The sequence below is a fragment of the Bombina bombina genome, chromosome 4 (assembly GCF_027579735.1).
Source record: "Bombina bombina isolate aBomBom1 chromosome 4, aBomBom1.pri, whole genome shotgun sequence".
Taxonomy (NCBI): Eukaryota; Metazoa; Chordata; class Amphibia; order Anura; family Bombinatoridae; genus Bombina; species Bombina bombina.
The window spans coordinates 927,852,512-927,877,154 of NC_069502.1; the positions used below are offsets into that span (position 1 = coordinate 927,852,512).

General features: G+C 42.6%; 1 protein-coding gene across 2 annotated transcripts in view; it reads right to left on the reverse strand.

Moving 5' to 3' along the window:
- The window catches only part of MTR (5-methyltetrahydrofolate-homocysteine methyltransferase), a 600,857-nt gene that overhangs the window by 221,292 nt on the left and 354,922 nt on the right, over positions 1 to 24,643 (reverse strand). The gene's annotated exons all lie outside the window — the stretch shown is intronic.

Genomic DNA, 24,643 nt, shown 5'->3' on the forward strand with positions numbered 1-24,643 from the left:
CCATTGTACTAGGGTTGCAATGGCTTCGTTTACACGAACCTGTGATCAATTGGAGTTCTTTGGAAGTAAAATTTGATTCACCATATTGCCAGCAAACCTGTCTAAATCATTCTGTTCTCTTCCATTTGACAGAAACTCCACACATACCTAAAGTATATGAGAAGTTTGCAGACGTATTCAGTAAGAAGGAAGCTGATACTCTACCTCCTCATCGGTCGTATGACTGTCCGATCGACCTCAAACCTGGTACCACTCCTCCCTACGGTCATCTCTACCCTCTTTGCCAACCCGAGCTTGATCATTTAAAGATGTATTTAGATGAAAACTTAAAAAAAGGTTTTATACGTCCTTCAGTCTCTCCAGCAGCAGCCGGGTTCTTCTTTGTAAGAAACAAAGATAACTCCCTTCGACCAATCATCGACTTCAGGGAACTCAATAAAATTACGATAAAAAACAGGTATCCCCTACCACTCATCCCCGAACTCATTGAACGCCTCCAACATGCCAAAATCTTCACCAAATTAGATCTAAGAGGGGCTTATAACCTTGTCCGCATAAGAGAAGGGGATGAGTGGTTGACCGCTTTTAGGACAAGATACGGCCTGTTTGAGTACCTGGTAATGCCGTTCGGGTTAACTAACGCCTCGGCCACATTCCAGTATTTTATTAACGATATATTTCACGATCTTCTTGATACTTGTGTGGTCGTATACCTGGACGACATTCTAGTGTACTCAAACACGCTTGAAGAACATGTTAAACATGTTAGTTGGATACTTTCCAGGCTCCAAGTTCATAGGCTATATGCAAAGCTAGAAAAGTGTGTATTCCACACCAAAGAAATAGATTTTTTAGGGTACTCCATTGGCCCAAAAGGTATCCAAATGCAGGCTAACAAAGTCGATTCAGTAAAAAACTGGCCACAACCAAAAAATAGGAAGGAACTACAACGTTTCCTCGGGTTTAGCAACTATTATAGAAAGTTTATTAAAAATTTCTCTCAAATTGCTAAACCTCACACTGTACTCACCAGTTCCAGTACACCTTTCACCTGGAACTCCAAGGCAACTGAAGCTTTCAACTCATTAAAAAACTCCTTCTGCTCAGCTCCAATACTTCAATTTCCTGACCCTTCTCTCCAATTCATTTTGGAGGTGGATTCCTCCGATTATGCCCTTGGAGCTGTCCTCTCGCAAAGATGCAGTATATCCCAACCACTACATCCAGTAGCTTTCTATTCTAAAATTCTTTCTGCACCTGAGATGAACTATGCTGTTGGAGAAAAGGAACTCCTGGCGATAAAACGTGCCTTTGAACATTGGAGACATCTCCTGGAGGGCACCGTCTTACCAATAATCATCTACACGGATCACCGTAATCGAGTTCCTACAGAGGAATAAAACTCTCTCTAGTCGACAGGTAAGATGGAGCCTATACTTCAGCAGGTTTAACTATCAAATCATCTACAGGCCCGGCTCTAAAAATGGAAAGGCGGACGCACTTTCTAGGAAAGACCCTAGACCTCCAAACACTCAGGAATCTACTTCTATCATTCCCCCAGATAGATTTTTGGGTCTACTGTCCACCTTCAAGACGCAACTTCAAACAGCTTTGCGGTCAGATCCTCAGCTACCTCAACTCCGACTATCTCGTAGAAACAACCTCTACTATCATGGGACTCTCTTGTATGTCCCCGAGATTCTTAGACCTGCTCTAATTAAACAACATCATGATCCACCTCTCCTTGGACATCCAGGTATTACGAAAACAAAGGAACTTCTCAGCAGATCCTACTGGTGGCCAAATTTGGAAACATCTGTTAAAAACTATATCTCAAACTGCTCCATCTGCATTACTTCCAAAAAGGAAAGGGCCAAGCCATATGGACATCTTCTTCCGATTCAAATACCTGATAGACCTTGGTTACATCTCGGCATGGACTTCATAGTTGAATTACCTGTGAGTTCAGGTTTCAACACCATTCTAGTTGTCACAGACATCCTGACCAAAATGGCTCATTTTATCCCTTTTAACAAACTTCCCACTTCCAGTGAGACAGCACAACTCTTCTTAAATTCGATTGTCAGATACCACGGAATTCCTTCCATCATAACAACTGATAGGGGTACTCAGTTTACTTCGAAGTTCTGGAAAAGTCTTTCTGCTCAACTAAAAATTGATCATCGCCTAAGTACTGCCTTCCATCCACAAACAAATGGCCAAACAGAGAAATTAAATCAATGGCTAGAGCAGTATCTACGCTGTTATTGCTCTTATCAGCAAAATGAATGGTCACAATACCTATATCTGGCCGAATTTGCCTACAATAACTCGGTTAATTCATCCACCAAAGTTTCACCCTTCTTTGCAAACTATGCTTTTCATCCTCATTTCTCCCTGGAACAAACGGATAACCCAAATTCTACTTCTGTAGATGATCTACTACAGAAGCTCGCTGAAAACTTCCACTTCCTAAAAACAAATATTCAACAGGCTCAGACCTCACAGAAGAAATACTACGACTTACGCAGACGACCATCACCATCTTATGCCATAGGCGATAAAGTTTGGCTTTCGACAAAAAACATCAAAATCCCTGTTCCCAGTAAAAAACTAGCAGGATTATATATCGGACCATTCACCATCACTCACGTTGTTAACCCAAATGCAGTTACTCTGGACCTTCCTAGTTCTATACCCATCCATCCTACTTTTCATGTGTCCCTTCTTAAACCAGCTTCAGATGATCCTTCAGTGAAAACCATTTTACCACCTGTACCTGTACCCTTAGATCCGGACACTTATGAAATTCAAGACCTCCTGGATTCCAGACGGCATAAAGGTGTTTTACAATATCTGGTCAGATGGAAAGGCTACTCACCTGATGATGACACTTGGGAGCCTTATACCAACATAGATGCACCTAGACTCATCTCTCGTTTCCACAGACGATATCCCCTTAGACCTAAACATCAAGCCGAGGATCGGCTTGCTTGAAGGGGGGCGTATGTAAGGATTCCGCTCCATGTTTTACCTATGCCTTTCCCATTCACCTTATGTAAGGATTCCGCTCCATGTTTTACCTATGCCTTTCCCATTCACCTGACTTCAGCCTTACCTGTACTTAAGGCATCAGCTGACTGCAGACAGGTGCTTAATTATTAAGTTTCCAGACTAGCTCTGAAGCGTGTCTGTTTTCCACTTGCTGTGTGTTTTTTCTGAAAACAAACCAGTCTGCTTTCCTTCCAAATTATTGAATCAGCTACTACCTTGGGATTACTTATTTTATACTGCCGGTTCACATGCTCATTTTGCCTACAGAAAGTTTTACAGAGGCGAGGTTTTTCTTTTTAGCGTGCACGCTACAACAGAGACTTATTTCATACTGCAGTGTGTTTGCTGCCGTCTCCCTCTGAGTTTCTATCTCATCTGAGCCACTGAAGCGTTTCTCACACACCGGACTTCAACCTCTCTTCCACTGCAACACAGTGCAACTCCTCTACAAACAACCTCCCACGGACTAAGTACAAGGACATCTCAGAATTTATTCCGCTTCTATTACACACCATCCGGTGACTGGGGGTAAGCGCTGTAGTTACTTTAAGCTGTGCTGTACAAATCAACATTGAACTTTGCTTTTCCCTGTTACTCTACTGACTGCAACACGATCAGCACCTGTGTATACCGTTCAGTGACAAACTAACTAACTGTGTCTAAAACTGAGAGTTACACCTCACACTGAACTGTTATATCTTACTCCAGCACTAATAGCAACACTACCTGCTTTCTGGAACTCTGCTTTTCTTTATCAAGATTTATCGCACTGGGAGCTAGCTGAACTCTAAAGATTGCTACTAACAAACTGATTTATTTTTCATATTTCTTCTGATCCAGCCTTTGTTTGTGTCTATACTACTGCTGTGACGTTCAACAGCATATGTGATTTACATCATTCATTGCCAGACAAGTTTCTGATCTGCAATTCAATTACTTGAGAATAACAACTTCACTGAAAGCAGCTTGGTCTATGCTGTTCAATAGTCCATTTGCCAAAAGTGATACAAATCATTTATTTTGCATACTCTGCAGTTGTGATCCATCCTCACTCTCTACTAAATCCTTACATCCATCTTGAAGGACGGAACCCTTAGGAATTTGTTTAGGCTCTTGAGGTCTAAAATAGGTCTGAAGGTTCTCTCCTTTTTGGGGAACAGATTGGAATAAAACCCCAGACCCTGTTCCTGAACTGGAATGGGAACAATCACTCCCAGGACGGAGCGGTCTCTTACACAATGTAAGAATGCTTCTCTCTATCTGGTCTGCAGATAATCTTGAAAGTAGAAATCTGCCTCTGGGAGAAAAGCTTTTAAACTCCAGCCTGTATCCCTGGGACACAATCTCTATTGTCCAGGGATCCTGAAAATCCTGAACCCAAACCTGAGCGAAAAAAGAAAGTCTGCCCCTACAAGATCCGGTCCTGGATCGGGGGCATGCCCTTCATGCTGTCTTGGATTTGACAGCAGGCTTCTTGGACTGCTTTCCCTTAGTCCAAGACTGGTTAGGTCTCCATGCAGGCTTAGATTGTTCCTGCTTAGAGGAGGAAGAGGAAGAATTTCCTTTGAAGTTTTGAAAGGAATGAAAATTACTCTGTCGTCCTCTCTGCTTGTTTCTCTTATCTTGAGGAAGAGGATGACCCTTGCCTCCTGTGATATCAGAGATAATCTCTCTTAGGCCAGATCCAAACAAGGTCTTCCCCTTGTAAGGAATAGCCAGAAGCTTAGACTTAGAAGACACATCCGCAGACCAAGGTTTCAACCATAAAGCTCTGCGGGCAAGAATATAGAAACCTGAAATCTTAGCTCCCAGCTTAATAATTTGAAGGGAAGCATCCGTAATAAAGGCATTGGCAAGCTTCAGAGCCTTTATCCTGTCCTGGATCTCTTCTAAGGAAGTCTAAGTCCTGAGAGACTCAGACAATGCATCAAACCAATAGGCCGGCGCGCTAGTGACGGTAGCAATGCACGCAGCAGGTTGCCATTGCAAACCCTGGTGAACATAAATCCTCTTAAGAATGCCCTCTAACTTCTGATCCATAGGGTCCTTGAAAGCACAACTATCCTCTATGGGAATAGTAGTTCTCTTGGCAAAGGTGGAAACGGCCCCTTCCACCTTAAAGGGACACTGTACCCAAAATTTTTCTTTCATGATTCAGATTGAGCATGAAATTTTAAGCAACTTTCTAATTTACTCCTATCATCAAATTTTCTTCATTCTCTTGTTATCTTTATTTAAAATGCAAGAATGTAAGTTTAGATGCCGGCCCATTTTTGGTGAACAACCTGGGTTGTCCTTGCTGATTGGTGGATAAATTCATCCACCAATAAAAAATTGCTGTCCAGAGTACTGAACCCAAAGAAAGCATAGATACCTTTTTCAAATAAAGATAGCAAGAGAACAAAGAAAAATTGATAATAGGAGTAAATTAGAAAGTTGCTTAAAATTGCATGCTCTTTCTGAATTACAAAACAATTTTTTTGGGTTCAGTGTCCCTTTAAGAACTGTTTGCCAAAGTCAGCTATGGGAAACATCTTTTTGAAAATAGGAGATGGAGAAAAAGGAATACCTGGTCTCTCCCATTCCTTAGCAATAATCTCCAAAGCTCTCTTTGGAACTGGAAATAAGTCTGAGTAAGAAGGAACCTCTAAGTATCTGTCCAATTTACTAGACTTCTCAGGGACAACCACAACTGTGGAGTCACAATCATCCAAAATAACTAAAACCTCCCTAAGCAACAGGCGAAGGTGTTCTAGTTTAAACCTAAAGGTTACAACCTCCGAATCTTTCAGAGGCAAAACACTTTCTGAATCTGAGATTTCCCCCTCAGATACTGCAGCAGTACCCTCCTCTTTGTGTCCTTGGGAGGGTATCTCCGAAATTGCAACAATTGCATCAGAAATTATAGAAGACATAAGGGAAGCTATGTCGTTTAAAGTAACTCCAGCAGGAGCTAGAGCAGAAGTGCAGGGCACTGCTTGTGCGGGCAGTAAATCTTGGGACGCTTGGGGAGAAAGCTGCGGTATTTCCTGAACCATGTCATTAGACTCTTGGACAGTATTCGCCTTAGAAAAGTTTTGCTCAGAAAAAAAATCTTATCTCTATAGCTTTAAGTCCTCTCAATACATGAGGGACAGAATGGGATTGGTGGTTCCACATTTACATCAAAACATAAAGAACAAGTAACACTTTGCAAGTCTGCTTGGTCCATATTGAATCAGAATTATATAATTATGCAATAAAAACTTTAATTTGACACAAAAAAGTTTAACTGCAAAAAACGTTACTGGCCCTTTAAATTTAAAAGTGCAACTTTTTTACTGCATGTGTAAAAAACGTACCCAAAGGACCTAAACTAAATAAAAATGACACCCCTACACCTCAGCAGCTCTGCTGAGGTGCCTACCTGACTGCAAAACCGAAGACCTCCTAACAATCCGGATTCGACAGGGTAAAAATTCAAATGTCCTCCAGGCCTAGAAACGCTTGATCAGTGAGAAAAAACAAAAATGTATGCTTACCTGATAAATTTCTTTCTTTTACGATGTACCGAGTCCACAGTTTCATCCTTACTTGTGGGATATTATCCTTCCCTACAGGAAGTGGCAAAGAGCACCTACAGCAGAGCTGTCTATATAGCTCCTCCCTTGACTCCACCCCCCCAGTCATTCGACCGAAGGCTTAGGAAGAAAAAGGAGAAACTACAAGGTGCAGAGGTGACTGAAGTTTTAAATAAAAATTACCATCTGTCTTGAATAGACAGGGTGGGCTGTGGACTCGATACATCGTAAAAGAAAGAAATTTATCAGGTAAGCATAAATTTTGTTTTCTTTTACAAGATGTACCAAGTCCACGGTTTCATCCTTACTTGTGGGATACCAATACCAAAGCTTTAGGACACGGATGAAGGGAGGGACAAGACAGGAACCTAAACGGAAGGCACCACTACTTGAAGAACCTTTCTCCCAAAAATAGCCTCCGAAGAAGTAAAAGCATCAAATTTGTAAAATGTATGAAGGGAAGACCAAGTCGCGGCCTTACAAATCTGTTCAACAGAGGCCTCATTTGTAAAAGGCCATGTGGAAGCCACCGCCCTAGTAGAATGAGCAGTAATTCTTTCAGGAGGCTGCTGTCCAGCAGTCTCGTATGCCAAACGGATGATGCTTTTCAGCCAAAAGGAGAGAGGTAGCCGTAGCCTTTTGACCCCTACGCTTTCCAGAATAGACAACAAACAGAGAAGATGTTTGACGGAAATCCTTGGTCGCTTGCAAATAAAATTTCAAAGCCCGAACCACGTCCAAATAATGTAAAAGACGTTCCTTCTTAGAAAAAGGATTAGGACACAATGAAGGAACAACAATTTCCTGATTAATATTCTTGTTTGAAACAACCTTTGGAAGAAAACCAAGTTTGGTACGCAACACCACCTTATCAGAATGGAAGACAAGATAAGGCGAATCGCATTGTAACGCAGATAACTCAGAGACTCTTCGAGTCGAAGAGATAGCAACTAAAAACAGAACTTTCCAAGATAAAAGTTTAATATCAACGGAATGCAAGGGTTCAAACGGAACTCCTTGAACATTGAGAACTAAATTCAAACTCCATGGCGGAGCAACAGGTTTAAACACAGGCTTAATACTAACCAAAGCCTGACAAAACGACTGGACGTCTGGAACATCTGCCAGACGTCTGTGCAGTAAGATTGACAATGCAGAAATCTGTCCCTTTAAGGAACTAACCGATAACCCCTTCTCCAATCCTTCTTGGAGAAAAGACAAAATCCTAGGAATCCTGATCTTACTCCAGGAGTAGCCCTTGGATTCGCACCAATAAAGATATTTACGCCATATCTTATGATAAATTTTCCTAGTGACAGGCTTTCGGGCCTGAATCAAGGTATCAATGACCGACTCAGAGAATCCACGCTTAGATAGGATCAAGCGTTCAATCTCCAGGCAGTCAGTTGTAGAGAAACTAGATTTGGATGTTGGAACGGACCTTGAATGAGAAGGTCCTGTCTCAGAGGCAGTTTCCACGGTGGCAGAGATGACATTCCCAACAGGTCTGCATACCAAGTCCTGCGTGGCCACGCAGGCGCTATCAATATTACCAAAGCCCTCTCCTGCTTGATTCTGGCAACCAGACGAGGAACACATAGGCCAGGTTGAATGACCATGGTACTGCTAGAGCGTTTATCAGAACTGCTTGAGGATCCCTTGATCTGGACCCGTAACAAGGAAGTTTGGCATTCTGACGAGATGCCATCAGATCCAATTCTGGTGTGCCCCATTGACGAATCAATTGTGCAAACACCTCCGGATGGAGCTCCCAATTCCCCGGATGAAAAGTCTGACGACTTAGAAAATCCGCTTCCTATTTCTCCACCCCTGGGATATATATTGCTGATAGATGGCAAGAGTGAGTCTCTGCCCATCGAATTATTTTGGAAACCTCCATCATCACTAGAGAACTCTTTGTCCCCCCTTGATGATTTATGTATGCTACAGTCGTGATGTTGTCCGACTGGAATCTGATGAACTTGGCCGAAGCCAGCTGAGGCCACGCCTGAAGCACGTTGAATATCGCTCTTAGTTCCAGAGTGTTTATTGGTAGTAGTGACTCCTCCTGAGTCCACACACCCTGAGCTTTCAGAGAATCCAGACTGCACCCCAGCCCAAGAGGCTGGCGTCCGTCGTCACTATGACCCAAGTCGGCCTGCGGAAGCACATTCCCTGGGCCAGATGATCCTGTGACAACCACCAAAGAAGAGAGTCTCTGGTGTCTGGATCCAGATTTATCCGAGGAGATAAATCTGCATAATCCCCATTCCACTGACGAAGCATGCACAGTTGCAGTGGTCTGAGATGTAAGCGAGCAAATGGGACTATGTCCATTGCCGCCACAATTAGTCCGATTACTTCCATACATTGAGCCACCGATGGCCGAGGAATGGAATGAAGAGCTCGGCAAGTGGTTAAGATCTTTGATTTTCTGACCGCCGTCAGAAATATCTTCATGTCCACCGAGTCTATCAGAGTTCCTAGGAATGGAACTCTCGTTAGAGGAACAAGAGAACTCTTTTTTTATGTTCACCTTCCACCCGTGAGTTCTGAGACAGGTCAACACGATGTCCGTGTGAGATTTGGCCAGAAGGTAAGTTGACGCCTGAATCAAAATATCGTCCAGATAAGGCACCAGTGCTATGCCCCACGGCCTTAGAACCGCCAGAAGGGACCCTAGCACCTTTGTGAAAATTCTGGGAGCTGTGGCCAAACCGAAGGGAAGGGCCACAAACTGGTAATGTTTGTCCAAAAAAGCGAACCTGAGGAACTGGTGATGATCTTTGTGGATAGGGATGTGAAGATACGCATCATTCAAGTCCACGGTGGTCATATATTGACCCTCCTGGATCATTGGTAAAATTGTCCGAACAGTTTCCATCTTGAAGGATGGAGCCCTGAGGAATTTGTTTAGAATTTTTAGATCTAAAATCGGTCTGAAAGTTCCCTCTCTTTAGGGAACCACAAACAGATTTGAGTATAACCCCTGTCCCTGTTCTAGTCTTGGAACTGGACAGATTACCCCCATGGTAAGTAGGACTTCTACACAGCGTAAGAACGCTTCTCTTTTTATCTGGTTTACAGACAAACGAGAAAGATGAAATCTCCCCTTTGGGAGAGAATCTTTGAATTCTAGACGATACCCCTGGGTCACAATTTCTAGTGCCCAGGCATCCTGAACGTCTCTTGCCCAAGCTTGAGCGAAGAAAGAAAGTCTGCCCCCTACTAGATCCGGTCCCGGATCGGGGGCTGCCCCTTCATGCTGTCTTAGTAGCAGCCGTGGGCTTCTAGGCCTGTTTACTCTTATTCCAGGTCTGGTTAGGTCTCCAGACTGACTTGGATTGCGCAAAATTCCCCTCCTGCTTTGTGGCAGAGGCGGAAGTAGAGGGACCACCCTTAAAGTTTCGAAAGGAACAAAAATTATTTTGTTTGGTCCTAATTTTAATCGTCTTGTCTTGAGGAAGGGCATGACCCTTACCTCCCGTAATGTTGGAAATGTCCTTCAGTTCAGGCCCGAATAGGGTCTTACCCTTAAAGGGAATGGTCAACAGCTTAGATTTTGATGACACATTAGCAGACCAAGATTTAAGCCATAACGCCCTACGCGCTAAAATGGCAAAGCCTGCATTCTTTGCCGCTAGTTTAGCCATTTGAAAAACGGCATCTGTAATAGAATTAGCTAGCTTGAGAGCCTTAATTCTATCCAAAATATCATCTAAGGGGGTCTCAACCTTAAGAGACTCCTCTAGAGCCTCAAACCAGAAAGCTGCTTCAGTAGTTACTGAAACAATGCACGCTAAAGGTTGCAAAAGAAAACCTTGATGAACAAACATCTTCTTTAACAGACCCTCTAGTTTTTTATCCATAGGATCTTTGAAAGTACAACTGTCCTCAATAGGAATAGTTTTACGCTTAGCCAGGGTAGAAATAGCTCCCTCCACCTTAGGGACTGACTGCCAGGAGTCCCGAAAGGTGTCAGTTATGGGGAACATTTTCTTAAAAGTAGGAGGGGGAGAGAAGAGAATGCCTGGTCTATCCCATTCCTTAGTAACAAATGTCCGAAATTCTTTTAGGAACTGGAAATACATCAGTGTAAGTAGGAACCTCTAAATATTTATCCATATTACACAATTTCTCTGGTGGAATGACAATAGGGTCACAGTCATCCAAAGTGGCTAAAACCTCCCTAAGCAACAAACGGAGGTGATCAAGCTTAAACTTAAAAGCCGCCATATCTGTGTCTGTATGAGGTAATAGCTTTCCTGTATCAGAAAGTTCTCCCTCAGATAACAAATCCCCCACCAATTCAGAACACTGTGAGGGTACATCAGAAATAGCCAATAAAGCATCAGAGGGTTCCGTATTCAATCTAATACCGGACCTGTTGCACTTACCCTGCAAGCCAGGCAGTTTAGACAACACCTCTGTGAGTGTAGTAGACATAACTGCAGCCATATCCTGCAGGGTGAAAGAATTAGACGCACTAGAACTTGGCGTCGCTTGAGTTAGGGTTTGTGACACTTGGGAAGAAGTAGATTGCATACCCTGATTCTCCTCTGACTGAGAATCATCCTGAGACATACTTTTATCTGTACAATGTAGTGACCTCTCAGTACATGAAGGGCACATTTTAACTGGGGGTACCACAGTGGCTTCTGAACACATACAACATTGGACTTCCTCAATGTCAGACATGTTAAACAGGTTAGTAATGATCACAAACAGGCTTGAAAACACTTTATTTTGCACAAAAATAACAATGTAATAAAAACGGTACTGCGCCTTTAAGAGAAAAAAAAAAGCATACAATTTTTCCAAAAATGCTTTAAAACGATAAAATTGCCAATTTTTTGTGGTAAATGCTTCTCAGATAGTAAGCTAAGTTTGCCCCACAAGGAAGGAACACTTAACCCTTAAACCCAACAAACGTAACAATAAAACGTTATTGATTAGCTAAATTCCCCTCTGCACCTCACCACAGCTCTACTGCGGCGCCTACCTGCCCCTTAGGGATAAGAAAAGCCAACTTAACCCTTCGGATGAAGCCTAGACTCTGCAAATGCCCACCGGAGCTGAAGCTGGCTGCTGCAATGAGAAGACAATTGCGCAACTGAGGTGCGAAAATAGGCCCCGCCTATCATACTCGATATTACCCAGCCTATGCTAACCGCACCAGAGCGGTTCAACTAGCCATGTGGGATCGTAATCCCATAGAAAAGAAGCCATGTGTACCTCATAAAAAAAAAAACACCCAAACGTTTGCCATATGAATAAAAAACGCCATATGAAATGTCTACAAACATCAAACACCTATGTCATGTCACATAATCAGGTCCCAGTAATACCCTCTCTGTTAAATTAGGATTACTGCTTACCCTATCCCCCATGGGGATACTGTCAGCCGCTTCTGAAATAACAAGTCTCTTCAGAAAAATACCAATGACTGAACATACCACAATGCTTGTAGCGTTCCTCACACTGAAGTCTCTAAAGCACTCCTCAGCCATCTGGGGGAACTACTCTGGATCTTAGTTACAGCTACTAAGATCAACAGTTTCCAGGCAGAAATCTTCATCCATCTGCTGCCTGGCAAAAAAACAGAATTTATGTTTACCTGATAAATTACTTTCTCCAACGGTGTGTCCGGTCCACGGCGTCATCCTTACTTGTGGGATATTCTCTTCCCCAACAGGAAATGGCAAAGAGCCCAGCAAAGCTGGTCACATGATCCCTCCTAGGCTCCGCCTACCCCAGTCATTCGACCGACGTTAAGGAGGAATATTTGCATAGGAGAAACCATATGGTACCGTGGTGACTGTAGTTAAAGAAAATAAATTATCACACCTGATTAAAAAACCAGGGCGGGCCGTGGACCGGACACACCGTTGGAGAAAGTAATTTATCAGGTAAACATAAATTCTGTTTTCTCCAACATAGGTGTGTCCGGTCCACGGCGTCATCCTTACTTGTGGGAACCAATACCAAAGCTTTAGGACACGGATGAAGGGAGGGAGCAAATCAGGTCACCTAAATGGAAGGCACCACGGCTTGCAAAACCTTTCTCCCAAAAATAGCCTCAGAAGAAGCAAAAGTATCAAACTTGTAAAATTTGGTAAAAGTGTGCAGTGAAGACCAAGTCGCTGCCCTACATATCTGATCAACAGAAGCCTCGTTCTTGAAGGCCCATGTGGAAGCCACAGCCCTAGTGGAATGAGCTGTGATTCTTTCGGGAGGCTGCCGTCCGGCAGTCTCGTAAGCCAATCTGATGATGCTTTTAATCCAAAAAGAGAGAGAGGTAGAAGTTGCTTTTTGACCTCTCCTTTTACCGGAATAAACAACAAACAAGGAAGATGTTTGTCTAAAATCCTTTGTAGCATCTAAATAGAATTTTAGAGCGCGAACAACATCCAAATTGTGCAACAAACGTTCCTTCTTTGAAACTGGTTTCGGACACAGAGAAGGTACGATAATCTCCTGGTTAATGTTTTTGTTAGAAACAACTTTTGGAAGAAAACCAGGTTTAGTACGTAAAACCACCTTATCTGCATGGAACACCAGATAAGGAGGAGAACACTGCAGAGCAGATAATTCTGAAACTCTTCTGGCAGAAGAAATTGCAACTAAAAACAAAACTTTCCAAGATAATAATTTAATATCAACGGAATGCAAGGGTTCAAACGGAACCCCCTGAAGAACTGAAAGAACTAAATTGAGACTCCAAGGAGGAGTCAAAGGTTTGTAAACAGGCTTAATTCTAACCAGAGCCTGAACAAAAGCTCGAACATCTGGCACAGCAGCCAGTTTTTTGTGAAGTAACACCGACAAGGCAGAAATCTGTCCCTTCAGGGAACTTGCAGATAATCCTTTTTCCAATCCTTCTTGAAGGAAGGATAGGATCCTAGGAATCTTAACCTTGTCCCAAGGGAATCCTTTAGATTCACACCAACAGATATATTTTTTCCAAATTTTGTGGTAAATCTTTCTAGTTACAGGCTTTCTGGCCTGAACAAGAGTATCGATAACAGAATCTGAGAACCCTCGCTTCGATAAAATCAAGCGTTCAATCTCCAAGCAGTCAGCTGGAGTGAAACCAGATTCGGATGTTCGAACGGACCCTGAACAAGAAGGTCTCGTCTCAAAGGTAGCTTCCAAGGTGGAGCCGATGACATATTCACCAGATCTGCATACCAAGTCCTGCGTGGCCACGCAGGAGCTATCAAGATCACCGACGCCCTCTCCTGATTGATCCTGGCTACCAGCCTGGGGAGGACAGGAAAGGGCGGGAACACATAAGCTAGTTTGAAGGTCCAAGGTGCTACTAGTGCATCCACTAGAGCCGCCTTGGGATCCCTGGATCTGGACCCGTAGCAAGGAACTTTGAAGTTCTGACGAGAGGCCATCAGATCCATGTCTGGAATGCCCCACAGCTGAGTGACTTGGGCAAAGATTTCCGGATGGAGTTCCCACTCCCCCGGATGCAATGTCTGACGACTCAGAAAATCCGCTTCCCAATTTTCCACTCCTGGGATGTGGATAGCAGACAGGTGGCAGGAGTGAGACTCCGCCCATAGAATGATTTTGGTCACTTCTTCCATCGCTAGGGAACTCCTTGTTCCCCCCTGATGGTTGATGTACGCAACAGTTGTCATGTTGTCTGATTGAAACCGTATGAATTTGGCCCTCGCTAGCTGAGGCCAAGCCTTGAGAGCATTGAATATCGCTCTCAGTTCCAGAATATTTATCGGTAGAAGAGATTCTTCCCGAGACCAAAGACCCTGAGCTTTCAGGGATCCCCAGACCGCGCCCCAGCCCATCAGACTGGCGTCGGTCGTGACAATGACCCACTCTGGTCTGCGGAATGTCATCCCTTGTGACAGGTTGTCCAGGGACAGCCACCAACGGAGTGAGTCTCTGGTCCTCTGATTTACTTGTATCTTCGGAGACAAGTCTGTATAGTCCCCATTCCACTGACTGAGCATGCACAGTTGTAATGGTCTTAGATGAATGCGCGCAAAAGGAACTATGTCCCTTGCCGCTACCATCAACCCGATCACTTCCATGCACTGAGCTATGGAAGGAAGAGGAACGGAATGAAGTATCCGACAAGAGTCTAGAAGTTTTGTTTTTCTGGCCTCTGTTAGAAAAATCCTCATTTCTAAGGAGTCTATAATTGTTCCCAAGAAGGGAACCCTTGTTGACGGGGATAGAGAACTCTTTTCCACGTTCACTTTCCATCCGTGAGATCTGAGAAAGGCCAGGACGATGTCCGTGTGAGCCTTTGCTTGAGGAAGGGACGACGCTTGAATCAAAATGTCGTCCAAGTAAGGTACTACAGCAATGCCCCTTGGTCTTAGCACAGCTAGAAGGGACCCTAGTACCTTTGTGAAAATCCTTGGAGCAGTGGCTAATCCGAAAGGAAGCGCCACGAACTGGTAATGTTTGTCCATGAATGCGAACCTTAGGAACCGATGATGTTCCTTGTGGATAGGAATATGTAGATACGCATCCTTTAAATCCACCGTGGTCATGAATTGACCTTCCTGGATGGAAGGAAGAATAGTTCGAATGGTTTCCATCTTGAACGATGGAACCTTGAGAAACTTGTTTAAGATCTTGAGATCTAAGATTGGTCTGAACGTTCCCTCTTTTTTGGGAACTATGAACAGATTGGAGTAGAACCCCATCCCTTGTTCTCTTAATGGAACAGGATGAATCACTCCCATTTTTAACAGGTCTTCTACACAATGTAAGAATGCCTGTCTTTTTATGTGGTCTGAAGACAACTGAGACCTGTGGAACCTCCCCCTTGGGGGAAGTCCCTTGAATTCCAGAAGATAACCTTGGGAGACTATTTCTAGCGCCCAAGGATCCAGAACATCTCTTGCCCAAGCCTGAGCGAAGAGAGAGAGTCTGCCCCCCACCAGATCCGGTCCCGGATCGGGGGCCAACATTTCATGCAGTCTTGGTAGCAGTGGCAGGTTTCTTGGCCTGCTTTCCTTTGTTCCAGCCTTGCATTGGTCTCCAAGCTGGCTTGGCTTGAGAAGTATTACCCTCTTGCTTAGAGGACGTAGCACCTTGGGCTGGTCCGTTTCTACGAAAGGGACGAAAATTAGGTTTATTTTTTGCCTTGAAAGGCCGATCCTGAGGAAGGGCGTGGCCCTTACCCCCAGTGATATCAGAGATAATCTCTTTCAAGTCAGGGCCAAACAGCGTTTTCCCCTTGAAAGGAATGTTAAGTAGCTTGTTCTTGGAAGACGCATCAGCCGACCAAGATTTCAACCAAAGCGCTCTGCGCGCCACAATAGCAAACCCAGAATTCTTAGCCGCTAACCTAGCCAATTGCAAAGTGGCGTCGAGGGTGAAAGAATTAGCCAATTTGAGAGCATTGATTCTGTCCATAATCTCCTCATAAGGAGGAGAATCACTATCGACCGCCTTTATCAGCTCATCGAACCAGAAACATGCGGCTGTAGCGACAGGGACAATGCATGAAATTGGTTGTAGAAGGTAACCCTGCTGAACAAACATCTTTTTAAGCAAACCTTCTAATTTTTTATCCATAGGATCTTTGAAAGCACAACTATCCTCTATGGGTATAGTGGTGCGTTTGTTTAAAGTGGAAACCGCTCCCTCGACCTTGGGGACTGTCTGCCATAAGTCCTTTCTGGGGTCGACCATAGAAAACAATTTTTTAAATATGGGGGGAGGGACGAAAGGAATACCTGGCCTCTCCCATTCTTTATTAACAATGTCCGCCACCCGCTTGGGTATAGGAAAAGCTTCTGGGAGCCCCGGCACCTCTAGGAACTTGTCCATTTTACATAGTTTCTCTGGGATGACCAACTTGTCACAATCATCCAGAGTGGATAATACCTCCTTAAGCAGAATGCGGAGATGTTCCAACTTAAACTTAAATGCAATCACATCAGGTTCAGCCTGTTGAGAAATGTTCCCTGAATCAGTAATTTCTCCCTCAGACAAAACCTCCCTGGCCCCATCAGACTGGGTTAGGGGCCCTTCAGAGATATTAATATCAGCGTCGTCATGCTCTTCAGTATCTAAAACAGAGCAGCCGCGCTTACGCTGACAAGTGTTTATTTTGGCTAAAATGTTTTTGACAGAATTATCCATTACAGCCGTTAATTGTTGCATAGTAAGGAGTATTGGCGCGCTAGATGTACTAGGGGCCTCCTGAGTGGGCAAGACTCGTGTAGACGAAGGAGGGAATGATGCAGTACCATGCTTACTCCCCTCACTTGAGGAATCATCTTGGGCATCATTGTCATTATCACATAAATCACATTTATTTAAATGAATAGGAATTCTGGCTTCCCCACATTCAGAACACAGTCTATCTGGTAGTTCAGACATGTTAAACAGGCATAAACTTGATAACAAAGTACAAAAACGTTTTAAAATAAAACCGTTACTGTCACTTTAAATTTAAACTGAACACACTTTATTACTGCAATTGCGAAAAAACATGAAGGAATTGTTCAAAATTTATCAAATTTTCACCACAGTGTCTTAAAGCCTTAAAAGTATTGCACACCAAATTTGGAAGCTTTAACCCTTAAAATAACGGAACCGGAGCCGTTTTAAACTTTAATCCCTTTACAGTCCCTGGTATCTGCTTTGCTGAGACCCAACCAAGCCCAAAGGGGAATACGATACCAAATGACGCCTTCAGAAAGTCTTTTCTAAGTATCAGAGCTCCTCTCACATGCGACTGCATGCCATGCCTCTCAAAAACAAGTGCGCCACACCGGCGCGAAAATGAGGCTCTGCTTATGCTTTGGGAAAGCCCCTAAGGAATAAGGTGTCTAATACAGTGCCTGCCGATATTATTATATCAAAATACCCAGATAAAATGATTCCTCAAGGCTAAATATGTGTTAATAATGAATCGATTTAGCCCAGAAAAAGTCTACAGTCTTAATAAGCCCTTGTGAAGCCCTTATTTACGATCGTAATAAACATGGCTTAACGGATCCCATAGGGAAAATGACAGCTTCCAGCATTACATCGTCTTGTTAGAATGTGTCATACCTCAAGCAGCAAGAGACTGCACACTGTTCCCCCAACTGAAGTTAATTGCTCTCAACAGTCCTGTGTGGAACAGCCATGGATTTTAGTTACGGTTGCTAAAATCATTTTCCTCATACAAACAGAAATCTTCATCTCTTTTCTGTTTCTGAGTAAATAGTACATACCAGCACTATTTAAAAATAACAAACTCTTGATTGAATAATAAAAACTACAGTTAAACACTAAAAAACTCTAAGCCATCTCCGTGGAGATGTTGCCTGTACAACGGCAAAGAGAATGACTGGGGTAGGCGGAGCCTAGGAGGGATCATGTGACCAGCTTTGCTGGGCTCTTTGCCATTTCCTGTTGGGGAAGAGAATATCCCACAAGTAAGGATGACGCCGTGGACCGGACACACCTATGTTGGAGAAATAGCACTCACCGGTACCATTTAAAATAAAAAAAATCTTGATTGAAGAAAATAAAAACAAACATTTTATCGCCTCTTTCACTTTACCCTTCCTGCTTAGAGCCGGCAAAGAGAATGACTGGGGGGTGGAGTCAAGGGAGGAGCTATATAGACAGCTCTACTGTAGGTGCTCTTTGCCACTTCCTGTAGGGAAGGATAATATCCTACAAGAAAGGATGAAACCGTGGACTCGGTACATCTTGTAAAAGAAACATGCGTTTCAAGGCACAGTGAAACATCCGGTCTGTACTGAGTCTCTAGACAGAAGCGCAGTGAAAAAAGCATGCAATACCTAAAATCCGCCCATCGTGGGCGTGGCCAACGGTAAACACAGTATCCCAGTCATAATTACATGTTAAAAAAAACACAGCACTTACCTCATATGTCTGCCTGACAGCAAAGGCAGTTCACCAGGTTTGAGGGGTCCTATCCCCCAGATCGACCTGTGAAGAAAAATTCCTGAATAAATTTTCTTCAGGTTTTCAGGGTTAGGGCAGCAGTAATATATGGGAGGCGCAGTGAGAATTATGTCCCACAAGTTCCCATTGCTCTAAAGCCATCAAAGCTCTACTGAAGAGACTGATATGGACTATGGCTACACCCCAGGACAAAGCAGCACAATCTTGTACTACTTTAAAAATAATAAACTCTTGATTGAAGAATCTAATCTAACACCTCACTTTACCACTTCCTATCACTAACGTAGAAAGAGAATGACTGGAGTGGGAGGGAAGGGAGGAGCTATATAACAGTTTTGCTGTGGTGCTCTTTGCCGCCTCCTGCTGACCAGAGGTGAATATCCCATTAGTAATTAAGATGATCTGTGGACTCACCATGTCTTAAAAAAGAAAATGCAATTTAATATATCAAACACAAAACTGTCACTTTAAACAGTTAATTTAAATAACAGTGTTGCAGGCACAGTATAATTAGTGATGATTGACACAAACAAAAACTATCCAAATTAACGTCCTCCATATCATTATTAGCAACGTTTAGCATTTACAAAATAGATTGAATAGCATAAAATTTTAACTTTAAAATTGCGCTGTAAAAAGGCATATACACATATAAGATCCGTTCTCAGCCGGAGACAGAGAGGCAAAAAATTCAAAATGACGATGCAACTCCTCAGTGAAGGAGGCGGGAACACAGTAAAAACATGTGAATAAAGTGTGCAACTATCTTATAACATCGCGCTTTATTCCACGAAGCAAACATGCCACTAAAAAGGTCTGCTTGATCCTGCTATAGTAAGTACGGATCGCTGAACCCTAAGGCTGCTTCTTTTCACAAGGCAGTGTGGCGGTAACTTCTTTTTCATAAAGACGTTAGAAAACCACCATCAAACTGCGCAGCTGATACATAGTGCACTACATAAAAACACTGATACTGAGAGCTACCGCTGAACATAGCTAAAAATACCAGAACACAAAAATACTTTAGAGGAAACATTAACCCTTTAGGTACCTCTAAACTTACATATGAACCCAGGTAATGAAAGGATCACTTATTAACCCTTAGTCACCTGTCACTGTAAGTGCCCGCATCCTGCCTTTAAAATATCCTCTAAAGGATATATCTGTCCCACATAAAATAGCAGAAAAGGTTCCTTAACCCATTTATTGCCAGTCTCCCACCCAGAAGACGAAAAGGCACTTACCCGCAGTCTAGCCGTCTGGCAGGAGGACAGCCTACCTGATATGAGAGGATGCCACTCCTCACAGAGATCTGTAGAGAAAAGAAAGACAGAGTAAACTTACTCAGGCTTTCTATACCATGGGCAGCAACAATCTTAGGAAAACGCAGCAAAGCACACTTTACAAGTTCCTAACTACTTTAAAGCTACCACAGCCCTACTGAAAAGACTAACGTGGAGTACAGCTGGAAGACCAGAGCAATCATGCCCAGACTTCAAAATAAAAAAATCTTGATAGAAGAATCTTAATCAGGACACCTGATTACTTCACCTCTTCCTTGTACTAGAGGCAAAGAGAATGACAGGGGGTTGTGGGAAGGGAAGTGATACTTATCAGCTTTGCAGTGGCGCTCTTTGCCTCCTCCTGCTGGCCAGGAGTGATATTCCCAACAGTAATTGATGATAATCCGTGGACTCACCTTGTCATTTTTCTAGCTTACACGGTTTTGCAAGAAACTAATTTAACCATCTAACAGTCATTCCTTCATAATTCAGATAGATCAGAGTTCTTCAAACTTTTTTCAAACCAAGTGCAATCACACCAGATACCTTCAAGACCCTATGTTTATGTTTGGTGTGAAAATGTATGAAGTAATATACAACAAGATGGCAAAGTGACTAAAATGTGTATTTATTCCTGATTGTAGTCAACCATGAAAGTGTTGTAAAAGGTTATAGCACACACTCTCATACATACAAACACACACACTCGCATAAAACTCACAAAGCCATGAACCAGTAAACATGGTGTTGCGACCCATTAATGAGATATATCATACAATTTTAAACAACTTTCCAATTTGCTTCATTCTCTTGGTATCCTTTGTTGAAGGAGCAGTAATGGTCTACTGTGAGCTAGCTGAAAGCCAATCACAAGACGAATCAGCGACTTCTGGGTCCACCTAGGTATTCTTTTCAACAAAGGATTCAAAGAGAACTAAATAAATAAGAATGTTATTTAACCCCTTAATGACCAGAGCACTTTTCCATTTTCTGTCCGTTTGGGACCAAGGCTATTTTTACATTTTTGTGGTGTTTCTGTTTAGCTGTAATTCTCCTCTTACTCATTTACTGTACCCCCACATATTATATACCATTTTTCTCGCCATTAAATGGACTTTCTAAAGATACCGTTATTTTCATGATATCTTATAATTTGCTATAAAAAAATATATAAAATATGAGGAAAAAATGGAAAAAAAACACACACTTTTTACACAGCTACAACCACAAAAAAACACCCATGCTAAATAGTTTCTAAATTTTGTCCTGAGTTTAGAAATACCGAATGTTTACATGTTCTTTGCTTTTTTTGCAAGTTATAGGGCAATAAATACAAGTAGCACTTTGCTATTTCCAAACCACTTTTTTTCAAAATTAGCGCTAGTTACATTGGGACACCGATATCTTTCAGGAATCCCTGATTATCCCTTGACATGTATATAATTTTTTTTAGAAGACATCACAAAGTACTGATCTAGGCCCATTTTGGTATATGTCATGCCACCATTTCACCGTCAAATAAGATCAAATAAAAAAAAAAAAAAGTTCCTTTTACACAATTTTTTTCACAAACTTTAGGTTTCTCACTGAAATTATTTGCAAACAACTTGTGCAATTATGGCACAAATGGTTGTAAAAGCTTCTCTGGGGTCCCCTTTGTTCAGAAATAGCAGACAAATATGGCTTTGGCATTGCTTTTTGGTCATTAGAAGGCCGATTAATGCCACTGTGCACCACACGTGTATTATGCCCAGCAGTGGAGGGGTTAATTAGGGAGCATGTAGCGTTAATTTAGTAGACAACCCCAAGAATTGATCTAGGCCCATCTTGGTATATTTCATGCCACCATTTCACCGCCAAATGCGATCAAATAAAAAAAAAATTAAATTTTTTCACAATTTTAGGTTTCTCACTGAAATTATTTACAAACAACTTGTGCAATTATGGCACAAATGGTTGTAAAAGCTTCTCTGGGATCCCCTTTGTTCAGAAATAGACATATGGCTTTGGCGTTGCTTTTTGGTAATTAGAAGGCCGTTAAATGCAGCTGCGCACCACACGTGTATTATGCCCAGCAGTGAAGGGGTTAATTAGGGAGCTTGTAGGGTTAATTTTAGCTTTAGTGTAGTAGACAACCCAAAGTATTGATCTAGACCCATTTTGGTATATTTCATGCCACCATTTCCCCGCCAAATGCGATCAAATAAAAAAAAAAATCGTTCACTTTTTCACAAACTTTAGGTTTCTCACTGAAATTATTTACAAACAGCTTGTGCAATTATGGCACAAATGGTTGTAAATGCTTCTCTGGGATCCCCTTTGTTCAGAAATAGCAGACATATATGGCTTTGGCGTTGCTTTTTGGTAATTAGAAGGCCACTAATTGCTGCTGCTAATCACACGTGTATTATGTCTAGCAGTCAAGGGGTTAATTAGGTAGCTTGTAGGGAGCTTGCAGGGTTAATTTTAGCTTTAGTGTCGAGCTCAGCCTCCCACCTGACACATCAGACCCCCTGATCCCTCTCAAACAGCTCTCTTTCCTCCCCCGCCATCTTAAGTACTGGCAGAAAGTCTGCCAGTACTAAAATAAAAGGTATCTTATTTTTTTTAGCATATTTACATATGCTGATGTGTAGGATCCCCCCTTAGCCCCCAACCTCCCTGATCCCCCCCCCCCCCCAAAACAGCTCTCTTACTCTCCCCCTCTACCTTACTGGGAGCCATCTTGTCTGCCAGTACCCAATTTCCACAAAAAAAATGCTTTTTGTCCCCTCCTCTTTTTTTCTGTAGTATAGCTTCCTCCCCAAAGTACAACCCCCCTCCACCTCCCAGATCTCTTAGATTTATTTTTTTTATTAAATTTTACCGCACTTTTCATGAAAAAAAAAATCTGTAGTGTAGCCGCTCCCACACGCTTCCACCCCGTGCACGGGTGTGCGCCCCCGGTGATCCCGCCCACGATCCTGCACCCCCACCACTCCACACGGCCCATCGATGGCCGCCCACCAGACTGGCTCCCACCAACGATACTGGCCATCGATGTCTGGTGCAGAGAGGGCCACATAGTGGCTCTCTCTGCATCGGATGGCCAAGGGGGGTTATTGCAGGATGCCTCGATATCGAGGCATCACTGCAATAACAGGAAAGCAGCTGAAAGCGAGCAGGATGGCTTCCAGCTGCTTTCCAGACCGAGGACGTACGCCATACGTCCTCAGGCGTTAAGTGTATTTTTTTTTTGAGGACCTGGCGTATGTCCTTGGTCGTTAAGGGGTTAAAATTGTATGCTCTAAATAATGAAACAAAAATTGGGTTTCATGTCCCTTTAAATATTATATGGAAAAAAAAGTCAAAATAAGCTCCCTTTGAGACCAAAAATGACTACGGTTCTCAATCATACTTTCATGCTGTTTTTTCTGCATTTTGCAATTTCGTAAATACCAGGACTTAACTATGTGATGATTTAAACTGAATATAAATGTGTCACAACTTACTGATTTATTTACTTCTATGATCAAATTTACTTTATTATCTTGGTATCCTTTGTTGAAGAAACAGCAATGCACTACTGGGAGGTAGCTGAACACAGGTGGTCCAATGACAAGAGGCATATACATGCATCAACAAAGCAGCTAGCTCTCAGAAGTGAAAAGCAAATTAGATAAAATAATAAAATTTATCAAATTAAAAAAATCTGTATGCTCGCTCTATATAATGAAAGAAAAACGTGGGGTTTAATGTCCCTTTAAATGGATACAATGTATTTTATCTATAAGAAGTGGAACTGTAGATTTACCTCAGAGGTACATTTAGAAAGATTGCACAATTTTAAAAATGGCCAATTTACTTCTATTATCAAATTTACTTAGCACTTTTGGCATCCTTTGCTGAAGAGCATACCTTGGTAACCTTAGGAGCATGTATATGCCTGGCAGCAGCTTTGCATCAATAAGGATATAGAGCACGCAATGTTGACAGACTTTGCAGTTTACTTCTAGTATCACATTTCCTCATTCTCTTTGGTATCCTTTATTGGAAAAACATACTTGGGTAGGTTCAGGGACATCTATACAGCACTGTGAGTAAGCTAGTGATTGGTGGCTGTGCTCATATGCCCCGTCATTGGCTTAGCAGTAAATTGCTTCTGAGGCGGACTTTAAACCCCCACCATATAATGTGCTAATTTAGAAGATATGAAACTCAGTGTTTTCTTTTAGACTAAGAATACAATTACAGCAAACCACCCCGTAGTCAGAAAAAATAGGCTCAGAAAGCGAACTTACGCGTTTCGGCGTGAGCCTTATTCATCTAGTTCTAGATCTATGAATGAGGCTCATGCCGAAATGCGTAAGATCGCTTTCTGAGCCTATTTTTTCTGACTACAGGGTGGTTTGCTGTTATTGTTTTTACAGCCGTTGGATGGATTAATAAATATATTTTTTTATGGATACTTTTGGTCCCATCGTCCTTTTTGCAACTTGTATTCTTATGGAGTGAGGAATCCATTAATCCCCAAGGACCGTATCCTGACTGTGGCGGTTTCAGTGGACACTATCGCCGAGTGGAGTAGGAGTCGTCTACTGACACAACCCTGTGTGAGTCTTGAAGGACCCGGATCCGACCGCGGCAAGCAGAGTGGGGGTAAAAGGAGCGGATGCTCTCTAATCTGGTTCCCCTGGCGAGTAAGTCCCCGGAGCAGTGATTACAGTGGAAGTACTTACCCACTTATCGGGTGCATTCTCAAGCGACGAAAAGCTGGAAACAGCGCACTTCATGGGAGGTCGGTAACTATTTGTTACATAGTATGAATAGATTGACTCTGTATTATTT